This window comes from Aulostomus chinensis, chromosome 12 (assembly GCF_037954235.1).
Source record: "Aulostomus chinensis isolate RoL2024-O1b breed Wild chromosome 12, RoL_Achi_v1.0, whole genome shotgun sequence".
Taxonomy (NCBI): Eukaryota; Metazoa; Chordata; class Actinopteri; order Syngnathiformes; family Aulostomidae; genus Aulostomus; species Aulostomus chinensis.
Genome location: NC_141331.1, coordinates 21,371,550 through 21,392,643, shown reverse-complemented (window position 1 = coordinate 21,392,643; position 21,094 = coordinate 21,371,550). Strand labels below are relative to the sequence as shown.

Here is a 21,094-nt window from a genome sequence, read left to right as displayed (position 1 = left end):
TTTCAATCTCCCGGTCCATCCTACCCTTACTCGTGAACAAGACCCCGAGATACTTAAACTCTTCCACCTGGGGTAGGACCTCCCCCCAACCCGGAGTGGGCAAACCACCCTTTTCCGGCTGAGGACCATGGCCTCAGATTTGGAGGTGCTGATTCTCATCCCAGCCCCTTCACATTTGGCTGCGAACTGTCTCAGCAAGAGCTGTAGGTTGTGGCCTGATGGAGCTAAGAGGACAACATCATCTGCAAAAGCAGAGACGACATCGTCCAGCCACCAAACTTGACCCCCTCCACCACCTGGTTGCGCCTAGAAATTCTGTCTGTAAAGGTTATGAACAGAACTGGTGACAAAGGGCAGCCTTGGCGAAGTCCAACCCTTGCCGGGAACAAGTCCGACTTACTGCCGGCAACGCTGACCACACACTCACTCCTTTGGTAGAAAGACCGAACGGCCCATCCACACTATACTCTCGGAGTTACCCCCCACAGGATGCCCCTGGGAAAACGGTCATAAGCCTTCTCCAGATCCACAAACCACATGTGGACTGGTCGGGCAAACTCCCATGCCCCCTCCAGCGAGGGTGAAGAGCTGTGATCCACAGATGAAAACCACACTGCTCCTTCTAAATCTGAGGTTCAACTATCACCCTGACCCTCCTCTCCAGTACCCTGTAATTAATTAATTAATAAATAAATAAATCATTCATTCATTAATCAATCATTTAATCAATCTTTACATTAAAACACATTATAAACACAACATGTAAAATAAGAAAAAATAAAGACAAGATAAACAACTTCTTTTAGTTTTTTAAATTGGATGTTGAAGCCTCTTTGGTCCCCACCATCATCAGGGTACTTCTAATGAATGTGGAGCACAATGCAGGAGGGTAAGATAACCTGTTTGTTTCCCCAAAAGGCCTGTAAACCAAGAAGTGTGCACATCTGTAATGGCAAAATAAATACTTTAAGTCCAGTACAGAAAGTTCATGATTATCAAAGTTTTTTGGGGTGGGTTGTCTTTTTAATGATTTAAATAAAATCTAAAACTGTAGAGCTTTCTTTCATGTTATTTAAAAATGATTTAAAAGCTTATTACATTAGGTTGTCCTATTATACAGTTAATTATCTTGTAATCGGCTGCACGGTGGTGCAGTGGTAAGCACTGTGGCCTCACAGCAAGAAGGTTCCGGGCTCGAGTCCCGGCTCGGGCGCGGGATCTTTCTGTGTGGAGTTTGCATGTTCTCCCCGTGCCTGTGTGGGTTCTGTCCGGGTACTCCGGCTTCCTCCCACTGTCCAAAGACATTCAATTTGGGGACTAGGCTGATTGGATTCTCTAAATTGACCGTAGGTATGAATGTGAGTGTGAATGGTTGTTCGTCTCTGTATGTTGGCCCTGCGATGGACTGGCGACCTGTCCAGGGTGAACCCCGCCTCTCGCCCGTAGATGCTGGGATAGGCTCCAGCCCCCTGCGACCCTTGCTAGTAAGGAATAAGCAGAAGACAATGATGGATTATCTTGTAATCATCATAGAATCCACAGCTTTTATTATTAGCAGTGACTTTGTTATTAGTGTAACATCATGATACTTTGTCTTCCTGTATATTAAAAAAGGGGCAGAGATAAAGAGGGAGAGGAAGGGGAAGAGAACGATACCAGGGTGGCAGCTTGAGCCTCTTTAGGTCTGTAGCCTCCTCCAGCAGCAGTGTAATTCAAATGGTAAAAAAAATAGACTCGAAAAATGTTAACCATTTCAGTTGTCAACTCTAAATGAAAAGATAACTTTATTGATTAATTGATTAACAGTTTGGATTTTAGGGATTTCAAATTGTGGGACTGTTGTCCTTATGTTGTTAACATTACAGAAACTTTCTTGGAAGCTCAGTGACTGTCATTAGAACAATACAGTATATTGTATTATTTACAGAATACCATACAGAATGGCTGAAATTGTTATAATTTGGTAAAATTCATCAGTCCAAACATGAAGCAGTCTGAATATCTGCAGGTACTGTATCTGTAGCTGACTGACACTAAGTTACTTGTGTGTGACGTAAATTTACGTGACTAAAATGCCATACTGTCAATGGCATAGCTCCTTACCTATATATATATTTCAAAATAATTTATCCAACAAAACTTAAAACATGCTGGGTACAAGCTTATTTTTCTTTCTACAAGATAAATGCTGGCTTCATCAAACTTCTTTTTATCCTCATCAGAAAACACCATTTATTTAAGCGGTTAAGAAAATAAAGGACTTTTTTTTTTCAGTGGATTTAAAAGGATGCATGTATGTTGAGTGTGGTCTTTCCTGTTCCATCCCCCAGTCTCAGAGCAGAGAAAAAGGGCATTTTTTTCATCTTTTAAAGGCCTGTTTTGTATACTGCAATGTTTTTAATCATTCATATGTGGCTGTGAGGTTAATGACACAGTTCTCTAACACAATTCTCAACACATTTTTATTATTACTTTACACAGATTTTAGAAACCTCACCCATCCAACCCAAGTCCTGTTGCTGCGTGATGTACGAGCTGTAACATTGAATGCACACTCACGTCTGTGTTTTGTTAAGAGGAAGCCCCCGGAGACTTGAAGAGGTGTGCGACTTGAGGGGGGACTCAAAAAGCATCGCAGCAGTGCTTCATTACCAGCAATAACATCAGAGATGAAGTGTTGGGTTTTCATGTGTTTTAATTTTCTCCAAATGTGGAGGGCTGAGTGCAAACACTCACAATGCCCTGAGGTGTGATGTGCGTCAAACAGGACACTCTTTTGTAGGCCTTTACACACTGGAAATTGTGTTTAGTCACTGAACCTTAGCAGACTGATACAAAGATGAAGTGTGACCTCTGTCAGATGTTCTGAATTTTAGTGAGATGTTTGTGAGGCAGCTGTGTTTTGCTTTCTCTGTTCCTCCTTGGAACTTGATTTATTGTTCAAATAAATAAAAGTTACTTCATTCTGGCAAATACTGGGAAGATACCTTTATAAACTGCAGTGTAGGCAGGTGTTTTTGCTTTCCCCCTTCAGAGACCCCGAGCTTGTTTACACAGAAAATTTAAAAGCCATCATTTGTACAAAACTATGCAAATAACTGAACAACCGAGTATTAACAGGGATTCACTGAATACTGGACCACGGAATGGATTAAGATGGTTTTCAGCGTGCCTGGCCTGACTGGTAACCAGCCGGTCATTGTGACGTTTCTGATTCATAGCTGGTTCCTTGCCACTGGACACAACTATTCCCAGCTATTTTTGAGGGGTGGTGCATTAGCCAACACAGAGCAGACAAGAAATATTCACACAAATTGCTTTGCATATCCTGTCAGTTTTCAAAATAAAACTGTGTAGGCTCCTGATCTCAAAACCAGACAAGAAAAGGACACAATATAAACATGTACTATACTGGCATGTGATAGCAATACATAAACCTAAAGACAACGACCATAAAGAAGAACCTGAGGAAGTTAACAAAGTTGGGTGGGCAGCTTGAAATTGCAGCTATGTAGAGGATCAAGAGTGGCACTGCATCCGTGCTGCTAGAAATTCAGAATCGAACTCCCGATTGGTAAACGTCAGGCCAAAACATTCAATAGGGAAGCCACAACAAAAATGTCCCTAATAACAAACCTAAACCTAAAGACAATGAAATCTTCATCACGCTGTTGAGCCTGCCCAGTTTGAGAAAGTTAAGAGAAAGCGGCTTAAGATAGAAGGCAGATCTTGAGGCCAAGAACTAGCCAGCAGCCTGTCCTATGTTTCACTTGGTGCTCCATTCAGCTGCTATTGTTTGTCAAGTAAAAGATATGTCAGAATTAGCTGAATATATAACTCATTTTCAGTATAATTTTATTTGTACCTCTTTCCAGTAGGAGAGCACTTATTTATTTATGTACATATTTAGAGATTAAGAAGATATCCAGTAATATAGTGCAATTTGGAGGAAATTGTAAGAGCAATATTTTCTGTAATTAGGAAAATCATATTTCCCATTAACCCTTAGAGCCCCGAGCGGATTTTGGGATAATTTTACATAATTTGCCTTTAAACCATTATCTTGGTCATTATAAGGTCAATCTCCACATGCACCTAGTTTCTTTTCTTTTTTTCTTTTTTTTTTAGGACAGTCTATGCTATCCAGATAAGCCATCAGTTCACTTGGTACTACTAATATATATCCATCCATTGTCTTCTGCTTATTCCTGTTAAGGGTCGCGGGGGGGGGGTGGAGCCTATCCCAGCGGCAACGGGCGAGAGGCGGGGTTCACCCTGGACAGGTCGCCAGTCCATCACAGGGCCAACATACATAGACAAACAATCATTCACACTCACATTCATACCTATGGTCAATTTCGAGTATCCAATCACACAGCGTGGGGAGAACATGCAAACTCCACACAGAAAGATTCTGTGCTCGAGCCGGGACTCGAACCCGCTTCTTGCTGTGAGGCGACAGTGCTTACCACTGCACCACCGTGTAATTGACAGCTCCCTTCTCCTCCTTTTTTTAACGGAACTCCATTAAGGCCGTGAATATTTTACCGAAACTGCGTTCCGGCCCTTTCCGGCTCACTAACATATAGTTTTTTAAAAAATGTTTAACATTACAAATACTTGGATTTTCGATATGTTTGTCATTAATGAACATTTCCAGCACACACATCTTTGCATATTGAGTTTAGGGAGTTTTCCTGGAATCTGACATTTAAGCCACTTTCACCCCTGCTTATAAGTCTTGCTGGAACTGTACGCCCTTTGGGCGTGTGTTAAAAAAAAAAAGCACACGCCCAAAGGGTGCGCGCCGCTGCCGAAGTTTTATGGTTTTTTAATCGGTTTTGGGTGATTTTTATTACAGTTTTCGGGTGTCTATTCCCCACACAACTGCAGCCTCCATAGCCCCACCCTTCCCGCGCTACCCCTGGAAATACTTTGAAAACTGCTTTTTACAGTAACTGCCCACTACAGCGCTAACAACAGGGAACAGGCAGACATGCGTACATGAAAAAACAGATCATCAATATCACTCAATGATTTATTTTGCAAAATATCAATTTACACTTTACAGTGAGTGACACAACACAAAACATGGAAAATTTCAAGAAGAATTACTAATTTGATTTTGCCCTCTGTTTTGTTTTCGTTCTCTTTTTTTCATTCCGTGAAAGCAGAACACATGTGGTTTTAACTAATCAAAACCAACAATGCTGGTAACGTGACCCACATGTCCATCTGTTAGCCAACCAGAAACGCCTCGCATGCGGAGATGCGCTGATGGGCATGACTCTGTGTCAAGGCGGTTTCATACTGAACGCGAAAGGTGCAGGCTGCGCGGGGGAAGTCCATTCATTGTGTAGCGCTGTGACGTCACATAAGCGCAAACCAAGCCCAGCAACGTGGTAGCGCTGCGCGTGCCTGCGCCCCACCCCGGGCAGTGCGCCGCATCTGCCGTGTTCAGTGTGAAACCGCCATCAGACGTTGTTTTCTTTATTTAATATGGGATTTTGACAGCTCCCTTCTCCTCCCTTTTTTAACGGAACTCCGTTCCGGCCATGAATATTTTATCGGAACTGCATTACCCTGCATATAAGCACCATGATGGTGGAAGTTTCTATGACTTCACAATTTGTAAAAACATGTGTTGTATGCATGGTGAGAATAAAAGCCATTTTACTGACATAAACACATATTTGGCTTAAGATGAAAAATATTTATTTAAAAGAAACATGCATAAATAATATAAAAATTATAGGGGTCAGTGTTAATGCTTTATTAACTTGTTAACCCAACGTCCCTATAGCGCTGATAATATTTTTTTTATCGTGATTAATGTGCACGGTGCTTTTTGACCCTTTTGCTTTTTGGCCATGCCGTAGTTCGTGGAAAACCAGAAGTGAAGGCACCACTTGTCAGACACACGAGATACAGCCAGTTGCAGCTCATAAACAAAAAAACAAAAAAACTGAGAGCAGATGAGCGTTAAGGTAGGACTAACATGGAAAAGAATACGTCAGTTTTAAATGGAAAGTTCAACTTCAAAGCCCTGCCAGATGACAGTCTTGACAAGAAAAAAGTGACATGCATACACTAAAAAGCTGAATTTAGTTTCCACCGGAGTACGAGCAGTGTTAAGTATCACTTGTCCGCGAAGCATACAGCTGATGCAGAGAGCCCTCTGCTCCCCTCTGGCGTAAAACAAACCACGCTGGATTATTTGGCACAACGGAGACCATTGAAGGCGTCCACCACCCACAATGTCCCCGCTATATCATTTGAGTCCTGTTCTGTATTGCACTGCCCCCTGTTGAATGCACACTTTATTCATTGTTTTTATTTAATTTAATTTATTCTGTGCATCACAGTTTGATGCAATGCATTAGGGTCATCCTTTTGTGTTAATGGCTTAATAGTTCAAGTACTTCAGTTAGTACTGGTAATCATTACTATTATATTTGTTGGGCTTGAGTTTATATATATATATATATATATATATATATATATATATATATATATATTTTTTACCTTGTGCATCTTTTGTTTTGTGTGTACTTCTGGACATTACTTTGCTCCAACATGAATAAACATGCTGCATTTGCAGAAAGCAACTATTTGCCCAGTCCTATGTTGATATGATTAATTTTAAGAAATGAAAAATATCGGTTTAAGGTAGATTTAGAGCAGATAAAAATATGATTAATCATGAGTTAACTATGGACAACCATGCGATTAATCAGATTTTTTTTTTAATCAACTGACAGGTCTAACAAAAATACAATAAGAACTATTTACAAGAACATACACAACTTTATACAGATATCAAAAGGGATTTAACCCTTGTTATAACCCTGAGATAGTACATTGCTCTGTCATGTGTGTCTTTCCAGTCTCTGAGACTGACCTGTAGTGACCTGACCTGAACCTGAACTAGTCTGCCCATGCACATTTACAGTAGCCTCCATGCGCAAAATAAGTGCGGCTGTGCTCTCCTGTTTACTTGGAGAAAGTGTGGATAACATTTTGAAAGCAAAAATGTACTATCATTAAAAAAAGGATGCAAAGTCATGCTGGACAACCTGTAGAGATTTGCAGTGATCAAAACCAGATTATGAACGTAGTTTGTCATAGAAAAAAAAACATGATAACTTGGGAATCGGTAAAATATGTTTTCCTTCTCTATACAGTAATGCAATTAACAAGTACGAGTAACATACTGGAGTAAAGAAATAAGGCAACTTATTATTTTGCAGTCTTTTATCAGTCTAGCTCTAAAAAGGTACATTTGATGCACATGTATGTGTCTTATATCATTGTAAAACTCAGTTTCTGGCCTGTCATGTGATATGTGTGCCAATCTCTTCTTTGACATCCAGTTATCCATCCTTCCATCCATCCATTTTCTCCCATTTATCCTGTTAAGGGTCATAGGGGGCCTAGAGCCTATCCCAGCTGCCTTTGGGCGAGAGGCAGGGTACATCCTGGATGGGTTGCTAGTCCATTGCAGGGCCAACACATATAGACAGACAACCATTCGCTCTCACAGTCACACTTTTGATCAATTTAGACTATCCATTTTAACCTAGTCCCCTTTTGCATGTCTTTGGAATGTGGGAGGAAGCCAGAGTACCTGAGAGCACTTAAGCAGGCACAGGGAGAACATGCAAAATCCACACAGAAAGACCCCATGCTCGAGCTGGAGCTCGAATCTGGATCCTTCTTGCTGTGAGGCGACAGTGCTAACCACTGCGCCACCATGCCACCCCAACATCCAGTTAATAATACTGGAAATATATTAATATTTCTAAACTTAAATCTGAGGGTTGTAGACTAGTGTTACCAAAAGGCCAATGAATAACATGTAAAATAATGTCATTTTGCCTTTTTTGAGTATTTTTGTTTTTTGGATGTCATTTTACAATGCGTCTCCATAGATTTGTACATAATTCTATGTGCGTGCATGAATGCCGAAATCTCAAAGAAAACAATTTAGATGTCTGTTTTTTGCTGTCACTCTGGCAGCAGAGCAGGGTGTTTTAAGTGATGGCTGTGACAATTTTAACCCAATCATTTTCTTTTCACACAAACTGTTTCAAATCTTTTCTCCAAACCTAACCAATCCATGACTTAACTACATCTTTGTCAAAACTATTGTAGGTTCTGTTACCACACCTCTATTTCATAGCAAATACAGATTGAAACCATTGCAAAATGACTGGCAATACTGTGAGATGTAGGCTTATTCACCATTGTTCTTTCTCATTTGGTGATAGACTTTGAGATTATCACTAACTTCCTTTCACCATTCAACCTAAATTCTCAATCCCTGAGTACAGTCTTTCATTTTCCTATTTTGCTAGAATTTGTGAGTGTGTACCCCCTGTAACACTACCCACCCTCTGGCCACATGTCAGCTGCAAATGCAGTCAAAAGTACATGTCCAACTGTCCCTTGCCAGTGGTCCCCTTTATTGGCTCATATCAGTCATGTCAGCCCTGAGCTCCAGGAAAGAGGAAGTGACTTCTAATTTGCCTCTCTGTTCTCCTCAACTCCAAATTCACTTATTCGGGTGTCAGCTAAAGCCATTAAAGCAGCTCCTGCGCCACATGGGAGATTCCGGTGAGAGTGGGGAAACATGGCCTCTCCTTTGAGGATGTTCATTAACTGCCCTATTTATTTTCAACTGTCAGAAAAGCTCACTAATTCTCAACAGTCCCCTCTGTGCAATGTGCTCTGTCATGGCCGTTCTCCAGCCAGGGCTCTTACTCTGCTCTCTGCACATTACCTTTTCCCTCAGTCTATCCCATATGTCAACATATTGCTTTTTTTAGGAATTTGTATGTAGCCAAGTGAAATCTGCTTGTAGCTCTGCAGCCACACTGGTTTCTGGGGAATCTTACTGGTTTTCTTATACTTTAGTCTACGTCTGGTGCAATGCCTTTTCCTGTGTGTCTGACGTTTTAAATTAAAATATACTAAGGATCAGGTATTGTGCTTTTTAGCTGCCCTCAAGTCAACAGACAATTCCTCTAGAGGAGGAATTGACTGGACAATTTAGAGAAGCGGGTGGAGGTTTTTCCTTAGTGTTTCATATTTTAGTCATATTGATTAAATATTTATAAACTAAATAAAGTGTGTGCCACTTATGTCTTGTCATGCAGTGCAACTTGTCTGAGTTTTATTTGATTTAGTGGTAGCCTTCCTGTCACTCCTGAATGTAAAGTAAAATTAAACATCCTTCAATGACGACATGGAAAGAGTGGGAAGTTGCTTAAATTTTTTTTTTTTTTTTGTAACCATGGGCATGAAGGTGCTTTTGTAGATGAATACAGGGTAGGCTTTACCTACTGGTAAAGCCACAAACACTTTTGAATAGATCCCACCCATTTTTGTGTTAAGCCCCATCATTCCAAGTACCAATACAGATAATTTTCGTTGTTATATAGATACAGATAATGGTGTATCAATTATCCCTAGTATGCAGGGAAGAGATTGTAGAAAACAATTGTAGGAAGGTGGTATTCAGCTTGAGATAACCTTTGAAGTCATTATAAAGTCAATATATAGTCAAAGCCTAACCTCCCAAACAAGCCAAAATCTTCCCAGCTCCTGTGTAAAAAGAGTTTGAGGGTTCTCCTCAGATAAACTGTAAGATGCATTTTGATGTGTGTGATTCTTAAACTGTCTGGTGCGTCTTGGTCACATAGCAATAGTGCATGTTTCAGTAGTGCTCAGCCGACATTGTGTTGCCCTGCCTTAGCCCTACCCTGCTGCACGAACAGCACCCACTACATCCTATGTGTAGGAACCTGTATTTAGTCTGCACTGCTATTAGAGATGATACCCAGAGAGGTTTCAGCTATCTGCTGTGGCACTGACTTAACATATGGCTCAATCACACTGGAAAAGGGCACTGACCTCAAAGACACCACCCAGTTACAAATTTTCACATATTTATAACATACAGCAGTTGTCAAAACATGTGTCCTTTCATTGTAACCTCAGAGTTCACCAGCCTGACAAATACAGTTGAAAACAAGTTCAGATTCATGAATATATTTCAGCACGTGTGTTTCATGTTTCTTTCTGATTCTCTGATTTGTGGCCCCACACTTATTTTATCCAAGCCAGCCTCAGAAACAAAAATTTTTACCCACCCCTGCTGTAGCTGAATACTACTATATTTTTATCTTTGTTCATAATGGTGGTACTTCAAGTGCTCTTTTTTTTTCTCAGGTGGAACTTGAATAAATAAGTTTGAGAACAACTGTGTTCTTGGAGCCCACCAGGATTTGTTGGAAGTTTGCTCGGGCTGCACACTGGAGACAGGCTTGATCCTCTCCAAGCCATAGATGTATATATCTTGGACAGGGCAAGACAAAAAACATGTCCGGTCTTTTTCTTCTTTTTCCTCCACTGACAACTACCTGGTGCAGTTATGGTGCTTGATTAAAAAAAATGCCTCTTGATGTTGTATTCCTTGAATACTGTGATATTCAGCCAGCATATCAAACATACTACCTTTGACCTGCCACTTGAAAAATAATTTAGCAGTGAGGTTTTTGAGGCATTCATTGTAACTGTGATTTGACTTTTGGCCTTTGTCCTGGTAAATCTAAGCAAGGCCCTCAGTTGGAATCAAGGGATTAACAAGCTCGATGCTGTATCCTTTTGACTCAGACAAGAGGAGGAGCTGAGCGTTGCTTGTCCTTACCTGAAATGATGATTGATAAATTTGACTTATTTTAAAGCCATTATACTAAAATGATGATTTTTTTCCACTGGCTTTCAATGAACTCTCTTTCAGCAGTGTGTCCTCATACTGTGCTTCAGTTTTACTGATCACAGCAAAAAGGTTATGCTCTTGGTGTATTTGTAAACATGATTTTTACACATTCAACTTGAAGTTTATCCTTCCATGGTTTCCCTTGCTTTTACTGGCATACTCAAAGTGATCAACAGTGTCAACTCAAACTATATACTAATAGTAAATTTATATTACACATGCAATACACATATCTGTGCTGAACATTATTCATGAACAACATATAAAGAAATTACATAAAAACACTGCAGACCACAGATTGGGAAAAATAATTACTAGATATTAAGAACATGACTTAATTGCAGTCTCCAAAAACACGCTTGGCTTGTAAATGATGTTTTTCAGTGTCAACTTTTAGTTGTGTTTGAAAGATTGAATTTCTCTTTATTTACTATTTATTAGTTAGTCTATTAATACACTGTCTGAAGCTGAAATGCAGCAAATACTTAGTTAAATGACAGCAAATTTAATCCTGAATCTTGCATCCCATGCAGACTTTAGACTGTTCTGAAAGAAAATGTGTGTCAATGTGAGATAATTTTAAATACCATCCCTTCTATTGGCGATTACTTAGGGCAAATTTGTGCTGACTTCAGCTTGGTTCGGGTCGGTTTGGCCTCATTTCCACTGGCCCCAACATGATACTAACCATTACATTTTGGTTCCTCCTCTGCTGGGGTTCCTAGCGAGCCGAGCTGGGACTATAATGTGATGTAAACACATAGCAGGACGCTGATTGGGTAAATCACCTGCTTACGTCGTCTACTTCGTATCATCTTAGCCTCAGCGGAACACTGGTCAATTGCTTGGTAAAGTCTTTCATACATTTCTTGGGTGTTCTGTTTTTGCTGCTTGAAGCCTTGCCTGTCTGTTCTCCCTTACTTTCAGTTTAACCAAAACCACTGACCGAGCAACAGGCATCACACTCACTCCATGTCGTCCATTGTTGTTGTTGTGTCGTACACAAATTACCCCGGGGAACTCTCGGCCAGTTAGTCCACTCAGATATTTATATTTTATTACAATATCGCTGTTAAGATGAAAAATGAGACTTATGATGCTTTGTTTGCGCAAAAACAAAAGACATCAGCATAATGCCAGCCAAGCATGTGAATTTATACAGGTGAATCGCATTCAAGGAAGTGAGCTCGAGAAAAAACGACAGACGGGGTCAAATCCTTCAATTTAACTTGACACAGTAATTTGAAATACACTGGTTGGGCTAATCAAAATTATTTTTAGTTCACCTTTGTTGTTTTTACATAATGTGTATGGTGTAATTCTTTTATTTCTTACGAATGAAAACTTCCCAGGACTTGAAAAACCTTAATGATTTGGCATCTGGTCTGATGTTGATATTCTATTTTTCAACCTGGGCTTCCTGGATTGTATGCTCCTGAAAGAAATCTGAGTATTATTTTTTCTAAATAACTGTTAGTGGGATGTTTATGGGCTTTGGTTTCACACTGAGTAAAGTTTGGTACCTGCATATTGCAGCTGTCACTTAAATACAACTACATCAGCAAGTCATAGTTGAGTCGTCAATGTTGATCACTTTCCATAAACTCTCTAGAAAAGTCATAAATGTTGAGTTTCTAATGAGCCAGATTACAGTTTCCTGTCTTGAGTAGGGGCTGCTTCACTTGGTGATCTCCCCCCAGGCTGTCTTGAAATCTGGATCCTTCAGAAGCTGCACCCTGTTAAGGCTGGAGGCCAGGTCTGCTTCCCCCTGCCTGGTTATTTTTGGAGCACTGTTGGGCCGTGTCTGCGGGGAGTGCTGTTTTTGAAGGGCCTCCAGTCCCATTAATCAGCCCAGGGACCCCACGGTGCGAGCAGGCCCCAAGCCCTGGCCTGCCACACTGCAGCGTTTTGTTCCTGTACCCCTGCTCTCTGCACAGTATGAAGCTCAGAGGAACCTCATCAATCTCACCTGTCCCACACGTCAACCGCAGATTTAATCAAATGCTCTTTTTGGGCCTTCCCCTTTGCTCCCCTCCAGCACCCTCTTTGGAAGGAAAAATGGGAAAAAAACTGTCCATGTCTTGACTGGCCTAAAGTCACTCTTGTTCTTGGTTATTTATGTTTATTTAATTAAAGGCCAGCTTCATATTAAGTCAGTTGTTTAGGCAGATATGGTGCTTCATTTTCTGTCACGTCCCTTTTCTGGTTTAAATGAACTCTTCTTTGCTGTTTGTTTACTCGTGTGCATGTTAATACACTGAGTGTGCATGGTTTAGTTTTGTTTTTTTGTTTCTGTGTGCTCGCATGTACTTTGCTTCAAGCTGCAAAGTATTCCCACACTGGTAAAACATACATGTGCTTTGGGGTGTGTCAGTAAACCCCATTCCTTTTTTTGATATCACACTAATGTCCAGCGCTGTTGGTGGCCTGTGCTAACAGGTCCCAAAGTGAGGGAGAGACAAAGATGAAGGACGATAGAGAGTAGGGGGTGGGTGTGTCAAGGTTCATTCCGACATGATGCCAGTGTTACTGGGGAGCCTGCAGTGCCCAGGACAGACAAGGAACACTAGATTCTGTGTGTCAGATGCTCAGCAGGAGAACTGGTTGGCAGGGAAGAGAAAATCCTCCATCTGTAAGTCTATCTTGTTGCATTTTGGGAAGATCTGGATCTACTCCCATGCTCACAAAGCACTGATGGTAATTCACAGCAGGGTGAGGAGCGGTGATTCCAGAGGTGGTTTTGAGGTGTGTTGAAATTGGCGGTAAAATGGCAGTGACCGTCAGCCCCACTCATCAGCCCCTTGGTGAGAGAGATGTCAGTGGGCCACTCCAGGGCTCCAAGGGTCTGATATGATGTATGAGCCCTGAAAAGCAGCCTAGAAAAGATCAGAGAGAATGCTTCATTTTTACAGAGTCTAGTTTGAATCATAGCTGTGATTGATAACAATGACTGTTACAATGTGGGCCTGCACATGCTGGAAACTGCTCTTTTAATGAAAATAACCAATCTGTTGTGGGTACTTTGTTTCTGACCCACTTTTGATATAGTCTAAGCTGAATCTGAATTGTTTTTGGTTCCTGTTACTAACTTCTTTTGGCAGCTGTATGGGATGATAGTATTTTTTTTACATATATATACAAGTTGAAATATCTCCTGTTTGCCCTGATGGGTTTGCTTTATATTAAGTCAGTTGTTTAGCAAGATATGGTGCTTCATTGGTACCTACCCTTTGCATGACTTTGTGGATACCACTGTATTTTTGCTTGAACTGCTGGAACTGCTGCCACAACCACCACCACCACCACCACCACCACCATTTGTTACTCATTTCTGCCCTCTAACTCAAGAGCTATTTGAAGATATGCCATGAAAATGCACACATCTTTAATATGGTCTAAACTGGATATGGGTTGTTTTTGGTTGCTGTTTCTAATTTAATCACCAAATGTGTTTAGAGTTGATATTTTTCCCTATAAAATCCCTATGAAATGTTTTCAATCTGGTCAGACCTGTTCTCTATCACATTTGGTCACTGTTGCTGACTTCTTGTGGCAGCCAGATTGGTTTTTACACAATCTAAAAAAATCTCCTCCAGGCCTCTTATGTATTTGCTTCACATTTTAGTCAATATCCAAACAAGGTGTTGCTCTTCACTTTCAGTATTTTTTAGATACTATACATGATTTTGTTGCTGCAACATCCGGTTTCACTGGAAAGCAGGAAAGGAAACATGGGCAAGATTTTATCTGTTGGAGGCAACTCACCATGTCTTGTTTTAAAGCTTTCTTTTTTTTGGAGTGATCCAACTGAGTTGAAAAACGAAAACAAGAAAGTAATGTGCCATGGGTCTCTTGGCCCTAGACTAAAAAAAAATCAATCCTTACTCTTTCTCCTTACATAAATATGTATTTATTGAAACAACATGCATTGAAAATGTGTGCTCCTTGTATATACATGTACCAGGTTTACTTGAATGAAATGGGGAAACAAGGCGGCGCGGGGGTGCAGTGGTTAGCACTGTCGCCTCACAGCAAGAAGGTTCCGGGTTCCAGTCCTGGCTCGGGCATGGGATCCTTCTGTGTGGAGTTTGCATGTTCTCCCTGTGCCTGTGGGGTTCTCTCTGGGTACTCCGGCTTCCTCCTACAGTCCAAAAACATGCAAGAATGGTTGTCTGTATGTGTTGGCCCTGTGATGGACTGGTGACCTGTCCAGGGTGTACCTGCTGAAGGCTGCTGGGATAGGCCCCAGCCCCCCATGACCCTTAATAGGATAAGTGGTAGAAAATGGATGTATGGGTGGATGGAAATGGGAAACTGAGATTTGAGATCAAATTTCCGGTTGACAGTATTATGTTAGCCTGTGCTGTGTTACATTGTGTAGAAAGTTTCCTCCAGGTGCAATAAACATTTTAAATGATGCTTGTTCAAAGGCATATTAGAAACTGTTTTATCAGTGGCATTGTTCACAATGTTATTGTGTGTTTTTGTCTGTTTCATCTTGAATTTGATCATTTACCTAGGCAATTATCAATACGGCTGTTGACTCTTAGATGGACTTCTGAAGTTGTAGTCAGCTGCTGTACAGCATAAACAGGATTGTTATAAAACGATAATTAGTAGTGAACTAACACGTGAGTCTAAGTAAGAGCCAAATCCAACTTGCAATGTACAAATAATAGGAGGATGCACCAATCTGACTTTTTCAGTTTCAGTAATGATACAGACAACTTGGTTTAGGGTATCTGCTCATTCCTAATCCTGATTTTTATACCAATACTTAATCAATAAGCTGTATAGAAACTGTGTCTGCCCCGAGGCTGTATAAGCCTGCACCCAAATCTGGAGGAGTAATTTATAGCAACTTAGTTAAAATTAAAACAACTGCTCCAGCAAATCAACCCAATACAACTATTAAATGTGGTTTGCTTAATATTCGATCTCTTGCATCCAAGTCTCTCCTAGTGAACGATTTAATTACTAATTATCAGATTGGTGTATTAGCACTCACTGAAACCTGGGTGCAGCAAGATGAGTATGTTAGTTTAAATGAATGTTCTCCTCCTGGTTACATTAACTACCATGTACCTCGCACCATAACTCATTTGAGAGCCTTATTGTCAGCTTTTGCCACCCAGACTGGAAAGCAGAGAAACCACTCTTACTTGCTGTGGTGTACCGTCCTCCTGCACCTTATTCTGAGTTCTTAGAAGAATTCCCTGACTTTCTGTCTAACTTGGCATTGAACTCAGACAAAGTCATTATAGTGGGTGACTTTAACATCCATGTGGACGTCAATGATGATTCTCTGGCCACTGCGTTTAAGTCGCTTCTTGATTCTGTTGGCTTCTGTCAGAGGGTAAACAAACCCACTCACACTTTAAATCACATCCTTGATTTAGTACTCACTTATGGAAAAACAGCTGACCACATCATAGTTCTTCCTCAGAGCCCTGTCTTGTCTGATCACTCCTTAATTACATTTGAATTTACTTTAACAAATTATATCCTACCTGGGAAAAAGTCCCGCTTCAGTAGATGTCTGTCTGACACTGCTGTTTCTAGATTTAAGGAGCTTATTCCAGCAGAGCTTGCTGCCACAGCTTGTAGTGATATAATGGGCAGTTATGCTGATTTCACCTCCTCGCAGGTAGACTATCTTGTGGACAGCACTGCAGCAGCACTCCTTGGGACACTTGATGCCATAGCTCCCCTGAAGAAGAAGGTTATCAACCAGAAAAGAATAGTTCCCTGGCACAGCCCAGAGCTGCGTGCCTTAAAACAGAAGACCAGACAACTGGAAAGGAAGACACATTCCAGCCAGCACGAGGAAGTCCGCCAAGCCTGGAAGGAGAGTTTATTAAAATATAAAAAACAACTCTGTAATGCCAGAAGTGCTTACTACTCGTCCCTGATAGAAAAGAATAAGAACAACCCCAGGTTCCTCTTCAGCACCGTGGGCAGGCTCACCAAGAACCATAGTGCTGTTGAGCCATGCATCCCCCCAACTCTCAGCAGTAACGTCTTCCTTTCTTTCTTTACTGAAAAGATTGTGAATATTAGAACGAAGATTGACAGTAATGGAGGACAGACTACAGTCCCCATAGAAGCATCTCCCAGACTTGGTGCTCACTTGGACAGCTTCTCCCCCATCGACCTGTCAGAATTAACTTCTGCAGTCGGTTCCTCCAAGTCAGCCACTTGTCTGCTGGATCCCATCCCAACAAGCCTCCTTAAAGATGCCTTCCCTCTAGTCAACACTTCTATATTAAATCAAATTAATCTTTCCTTAGTCACAGGTTATGTGCCACAGGCCTTTAAGGTGGCTGTCATCAACCCTTTACTTAAAAAAACCTTCTCTTGACCCAGATGTGTTAGCCAACTATAGGCCAATATCCAACCTCCCCTACATCTTCAAGATCCTTGAGAAGGTTGTCCTGGAGCAGCTACATGAACATCTGCACAGCAACGAGCTCTTTGAAGCCTTCCAATCTGGATTCAGGGAACACCATAGCACTGAAACAGCACTGGTCAGAGTCTCTAATGATCTTCTTATAGCTTCAGACAGAGGTCTTGTCTCTGTGCTTGTCCTTTTGGACCTCAGTGCTGCATTTGACACCATCGACCACAGCATCCTGCTACAGAGACTAGACCATGACATTGGGATTAAAGGAACTGCCCTAAAATGGTTTAAGTCCGACTTATCTGACAGGTTTCAGTTTGTTAATGTTAATAATGACTATTCAGAGTACAGTAGAGTTACATATGGTGTACCACAGGGTTCAGTTTTAGGACCGATTCTCTTCACTCTTTACATGCTCCCATTAGGTGACATAATCCGGAAGCACTCGATCAACTTCCACTGTTATGCAGATGACACACAACTTTACTTGTCGATGGAGCCAGACGACACATGCCAGCTTACTCATCTGCAAGACTGCCTGAAAGACATTAAATCCTGGATGTCCTCTAACTTCTTAATGCTCAATTCAGATAAAACTGAGGTAATCATTTTTGGACCTAAACACCACAAGGACACACTCTTGAATCGGATCTCTATACTAGATGGCATCACCCTAACTCCGAGTACAACTGCAAGGAACCTTGGGGTCATTTTTGACCAGGACCTTTCCTTCAACTCCCACATAAAGCACGTGACTAGGACCGCCTTCTTCCATCTGCGAAGTATCGCTAAGATTAGGAATATCCTTTCCCAGAGTGATGCTGAAAAACTGGTGCGTGCATTTATCACTTCTCGGCTGGACTACTGCACCTCTCTCCTGTCAGGATGTCCTAAATACTCCCTAAAGAGTCTCCAGCTGGTCCAGAACGCTGCAGCGAGGGTTTTGACGGGAGTTAAGAAGAGAGAACACATCTCTCCCACTTTAGCTTCTCTCCACTGGCTTCCTGTAGGATCTAGAATTGACTTCAAAATCCTTCTGCTGACTTATAAGGCTCTCAATGATAAAACTCCATCCTATTTGAAAGAGCTCATTAGTCCCTACTTTCCGACCAGAGCACTGCGCTCCCAGAATGCAGGTCTTTTAGTGATTCCCAGTATCAATAAAAACAGACTGGGAGGTAGAGCCTTTAGTTACTGGGATCCTCTACTGTGAAACCAGCTCTCTCCATGGGTCAGAGAGGCAGACACTTTAACTACGTTTAAGTCCAGGCTTAAGACCTTCCTCTATGACAGAGCCTTCAGTTAGGACTGGTTCAGGTAGCTCTGAACCATTGATAGCTATGATGCTACAGGCTTAGACTGCTGGGGGACACATCAGGTTACATGGAGCCCTTCCCTCCTCTCCTCTCCTCTCCTCTCCTCTCCTCTCCTCTCCTCCCTCCTTTAGTTCCATGTTGGCGCTGGTGGCCAGAAGGTTAGAGAAGTGAACTTGTGACAGTAGAGCTTTTTGGTCCACTACCAGGACAATTTAAATTAAATTTAGTGTGGGCAAAAGGAATCATCACTAACCCTGAGGTGGCCTTCAGTAAGGCCCTTAACCCTATCTGCTGTAGTGGAGCTGTTCAGTGACAACAGTGGTAACTACTGATGCATAATGTAGTCTAAATTGAATTTAAAACATGGGCCGCATTTTCAAGCATCTAATATCAATGTTGGATATGTGCATCCCGAACAAGTACCTATATTGGTTCTGAAATGTGATCATCTTTATCGCAGTTTCATTACCTTTTTTGCTGCGGTCTGTTTGTGTTTGCTGGTTTTGTTAGTTAAAATTACCATTTGTTGATAGAGTAGATCGTGTGTGATTTCCACAACATCACAGTAAATGAATAGTAAATAATTGTACAAATAATTTGTCATCCAAACACCAACACAAAAAGAATCACACTTCCTTCTCATTTCTACTCACTTTAATGGCTGGAGTTGAAACAATTTGAGTAAACTGATTTATTATTCTGACTCCACATTTCCGCTTGTGTTCTTACAGGCTTGAACATGCACCAGGTTTTAGGTATTGGACTTCAAGACTATCTGTCATCTTTGTACATTTGTCTCTAAACGTGTAATTTTGTTGTTTCTGATTAATCCAACATCTCTCATCCATATCCCTCAGGAGCCCTGGAATACATTGGAGAGATGAGGGAATGTTGTTTCCATGAAGCACTCGAAATGGATTTAATCTGGAATTGTGGGAAAGTTGGTGTTCTTTCCAAGAGCAGGCAGTCTTTTTGTCTTCAAGTGAAGGTCCAGCTGATCATTGTTTTCCATTTAGCAGTGTAGTTTGGATGTAATCTGGACATAGCACTGTTGTTTAGTTGAGCTGTCCGGATAGTTTTACACCAGTTGTTGACCCCTGATGTGAGCTGTCCAATTCTGATGAACAGACACTTTCGCAGCTTCACCAGTGTTGTTGTAGGCAAAGAATATGACATGCGGACACATTTCTATGTTTGCACATGACTGCTATCCCTGTGGACATTACCACACAGACACACACACATTTACAAATGAACACATATTCCCGGAAAGGTACTGCAAGTGTGAAAACATGTCATTTATGGAGCTAGCTGTTGGCTCTGTATCACACACACACACACACACACACACACACACACACACACACACACACACACACACACACGCACACACACACGTAATGCATTCAGCATATGGCAGCCAAGGATGAAGACAGCTTTCCTCACGTTTGAAACAATGCAGTACTACAGCGCTATTACACTCATTTTAGAATATGAGGAGGGTGTTTTTTGATTTTGCTAAACATCAAAAAGGGGCCGAATGGCTAGGTGGTTGTTTTGCCAGCTTGTGACAGCCCTGTGACAGACTGGCATTCTGTCCAGGGTGTACCTGCCTCTAACCTAAGGTCAGATGCTCCAACACCCCCCCTACCCCCCCACAACACACAGTGTGTGTGTGTGTGTGTGTGTGTATATATGGACCAATATACTGTATATGTGTATATGCATGTATATATGTATGTATGTATATGGATATATGTGTATGTATGTGTGTATGTATATATATATATATATATATATATATATATGTGTGTGTGTGTATATGTATGTGTGTGTATATATGTGTGTATATATATAATATATATATATATATATATATATATATAAATCAGATTAGATATCAGATTCGAGACTTAGTTCCAATCCTCGCATTTCACAAAATTAATTCCATTTAAAATTACAGGGTTCAGCTGCAGTGTCACTTATTCATAGTGAGGACTGATTTCATTTTGACTTTGTCTTTCATTTGGATCTGTTCTTCATAGTCACCTTGGTCTCAGTACATATTCCACAAACAGGTGTTGTCTCAGTTAACGGCATGCAACGCCATATATGTTGGGAACTGGTTACCCCTTATTTGCAGGCGACCTACACTCAACAAGGTGCATGAACATCTCCAGAATAACTGTTCAGGTAGCTGAGGACTGAAGATCACCCCCTCCCCCGTGATTTTCAAAGCATTTATATGTATTTAGAAAAAGGATGGTTACTAAAAGTCTAAACTACACAACAAAAGTCATTACCCCAAGAGAAGAAACAGAGTAGGCTGGTGAAAGCTTAGAAGCTGCTTGCATAATCATTACTGCACCAAGGTAGTTTTGGCCTGTCCTCCCAGGGTAAACAAAGTGTCACTTGGTATCGGCCCCTCTGTGACTCTTTAAGGATTCTTACTCTTTGATGAACTTATTATCTTTTAATTAGCTATGTTGTTTCAGGACTTTGCCATGATTGTTTAAATGGTTTTTAAGTCTTTCAGGATTTATCCTGTGAGTTTGCACCAGCCACATGGTGTACTTAATTCATCTCATTATGAAA

General features: G+C 41.1%; 1 protein-coding gene and 1 long non-coding RNA gene across 2 annotated transcripts in view; both read left to right on the top strand.

Moving 5' to 3' along the window:
* The window catches only part of LOC147252474 (uncharacterized), a 5,345-nt gene extending 2,458 nt beyond the window's left edge, over positions 1-2,887 (top strand). Inside the window, exon 3 of the long non-coding RNA XR_015118758.1 lies at positions 2,482-2,887. This is a non-coding gene — a long non-coding RNA (uncharacterized LOC147252474). The remainder of the gene's footprint in view (positions 1-2,481) is intronic.
* The window catches only part of wars2 (tryptophanyl tRNA synthetase 2, mitochondrial), a 44,942-nt gene that overhangs the window by 6,118 nt on the left and 17,730 nt on the right, over positions 1-21,094 (top strand). The gene's annotated exons all lie outside the window — the stretch shown is intronic.